We start from the raw sequence: 3110 nt of genomic DNA on the forward strand, positions 1-3110 counted from the left end.
TGACTGAATAGTCCAATTCTGGATCCGCACACTCTGCCACAGGTGGGGCAGGTGGTGTTTGGTGAGGCGAGTGAATGGGATGCTTGAATTTCTGAATGCTCCTTCCGCTGTTTGCACTTGGTCACTGCCTGGGCCTGTTGACGTGGCTCGAACTGGCTGGCACCTTCACAGATGCTTCTCCATTTTGGGCAATCTCAGGCAACAGATTCCCATGGATCAGTGGAGATGTCACATTTTTCAGGGCGGCTTTAAGGACATCCTTGTAGCGTTTCCTCTGCCCTCCTAGTAGCCCCTTGCCATTACGGAGCTCAGAGTAGAAAGCTTGTTTTGGGAGTCTTGTGTCAGGAATGTGGATGGTGTGGCCCGCCCAGCGTAACTGACTAGCCATCACTAATGGCTCGATACTGGGAATGTTGGCCTGAGAGAGGACACTGATATTGGAGTGCCTGTCCTGTCACTGAACTTGCTGGATCCTGCGGAGGCACCGCTGGTGATCTATCTCCAGGGCTTTGAGATGTCTGCTCTACGGTGTCCATGTTTTTGAAGCATACAGGAGGGCAGGTAACACTGCTGCCCAGTAGACCTTGAGCTTGGTGCCAGGTTTGAGGTCTTTGTCGTCAAACACTCTTTTCCTCAGACGTCCAAAGGCTGCGCTGGCACACTGGAGGCGATGCTGAGTCTCATTGTTGATGTCTGCCCTTGCTGAGAGGAAGCTCCCAAGGTATGGGAAATGATCCACATTGTCCAGTGGTTCACCTTGGATCTTGACCGTCACCATCACCTTCTCAAGGGCAATCAGGGATGGGCAACAAATGCTGACATCACATGAAAATTTTTTTTAAAAGCTGTTTTTTTGATGGTTGAGGGATTGGCAAAAAATATTGGCCATGACATCAGGGAGAACTCCTCTGCTGTTCTTCAAAATTGTGCTGTGAGATAATTAACATCCACCTGAAAGGTAGATTAATTGTGGGGGTATCCCCAAGATTGCAGATTGTTGGGCAGGCGTTTCCTGAGGGAAGAGTGTTGGGCAGGGGAGTCTCCGAGGGGTAGAGCGTGGGAAGGGGGGTTCATTTCTTTCCACATTTGGTACTTGTGTTAAATTGAGAGGAATGTAGAGCAACCTGTCATAATATGCTGCTGTATATTGGTGCTGTGACCTTTACACAAAACCATCCTGTCCTGAATGAGCTGGGGCTGAAATCACAGCCCTGCCTCCCTCTGTTGTGATTGGGAAAGGAACTGGCAATGGCAATGGGCTAAACTGTCTTTAAAAAAATCTGATAACCTTCAGAACTGCCTGAGGCTATTGGTTACTTTCTGCACATGAATGGAAGTCAAATTCTCCTTATACTATCACAGTATCTTACAGCACAGAAGGAGGCCATGTGGCCCATCATACCTGTGTTGACTTGACTCTTTGAAACAGCTATCTGATCAATTCCACTCCCCTGCTCTTTTCCCATAGCTCTGTAACTTATTTCTTTTGAAATATTTCTCTAGTTCCCATGTAGGTAGTTACTATTGAACATACTTCCACCTCCCTTTCAGGCAGCACATCATAACAACCCAGATCGTAACAAATCCCTGTATAAAAAAAGTTTCCTCATCTCTCAACTGTTTCTTTTGCCAATTATCTTAAACCTTTGTCCTTTTATCAAAACCCCTCTTAATTTTGAACACCTCTCTTAAATCTCCTCTTGACCTTCTCTGCTCTACCATTAGTTGATGGTACAAGGACTAGGGGACACAGATTGAAGGTTTTGGGCAAAAGATGCAGGGGGGAAAGTGAGGAAGAACTTTTTTTAAATGCAGTGAGTGCTAATGACCTGGAACTCACTGCCTACAAGGGTGGTGGAAGCGGAGGTGATGAATAGTTTCAAAAGGAATTATAGGGGCACTTGAGGAAATAAACTTACAGGGCTACAGTGGTGGAGCCTGGAAGTGGGAATGATTGGATTGCTCTACAGGGAGTCGGTATGGACACAGCAGACCGAATGGCCTCCTTCTGTGCCATTTCTAAAGGGAACAATTCCAATGGTAACTGCTGGACCATGTTTGCAGCCTGCAGGATATTCCTTGCCGGAGATTCTTAAATTATCTATTATTGATGTAAACAGAGTTTGTGAATGGTGACTGGAGGGATAGAGGTCAGAAAGCTCCTCAACACTAAGGCACAGTACAAAACCTGCACCAAGAATACGCCACCATCCTGAGTGCAAAATAAAAGCTCGCCAATGTTCTAAATAGTCAAACTGAGACAGAGTACCAGATGGGAGTGAATCATTCCCTTTTACCTGCTGTGTACAATCGTCGCCTTAGGCAGTTCCTCGGGATCGAGGATGACTTGCTTCCACTAGGCTTGATGGGTTTTGAGATGGCTAATAAGTCCAATGCGTGATCTGCAGACTTTGCCACATGAGGGGGCAAGTGGTGCTTGAAGGGTCAGGTAGATGAGTCATTTGGAGGCTTGTGCACTCCCTCCAATGCCTCAACTTCCCCTCCACATGTTCCTGATGAAGTCCCTCAAGGTGCACAATGCTTTCCCGAATGAGCTTTCTCCATCTAGGACGGTCACGAGCCAGGGACACTCTCAAGTCAACGGGGATGCTTGATCTCTTCAGGGATGCTTTGAGGACATCTTCTAAAGTTTTTGCGTTGTCCACTGGGGAGTCTCCTGCTGCAACCAATTTCTGAGTAGAACAGCTGCTTTGGGAGTCTGGTGTCAGGCATGCGAATGATGCTCCGTCCAGCCCAGCTGGTTTTGGGTGATTAGTGCCTGAATGCTGGGCAGGTTGGCTTGGGAGAAGAGGCTGCTGTTGGACCACCTTTCTTGCCACAAGATTTGGAAGGTTGTGCGGAGGCACCTCTGGTGGTACTTCTCCAGTGCTTTGAGGTGCCTGCTGTAGGTTGTCCAAGTTTCCAGAGCATATAGGAATGCAGGGATCACTGCTGCATGGTAAACATGATCTTATTCTTGGATTTGAAATCTTCATGATCGTCACTGTGCGGCAAATGCAAGAAAATGCAGGGAACAACGCCAACTGGTGTGTACTGTACATGTGCAGGAGCTGAAACTGAGACACACAGTACCAGATGAGAGTGAACCA

The sequence above is a fragment of the Heterodontus francisci genome, chromosome 24, assembly GCF_036365525.1.
Source record: "Heterodontus francisci isolate sHetFra1 chromosome 24, sHetFra1.hap1, whole genome shotgun sequence".
NCBI classification, from domain to species: Eukaryota; Metazoa; Chordata; class Chondrichthyes; order Heterodontiformes; family Heterodontidae; genus Heterodontus; species Heterodontus francisci.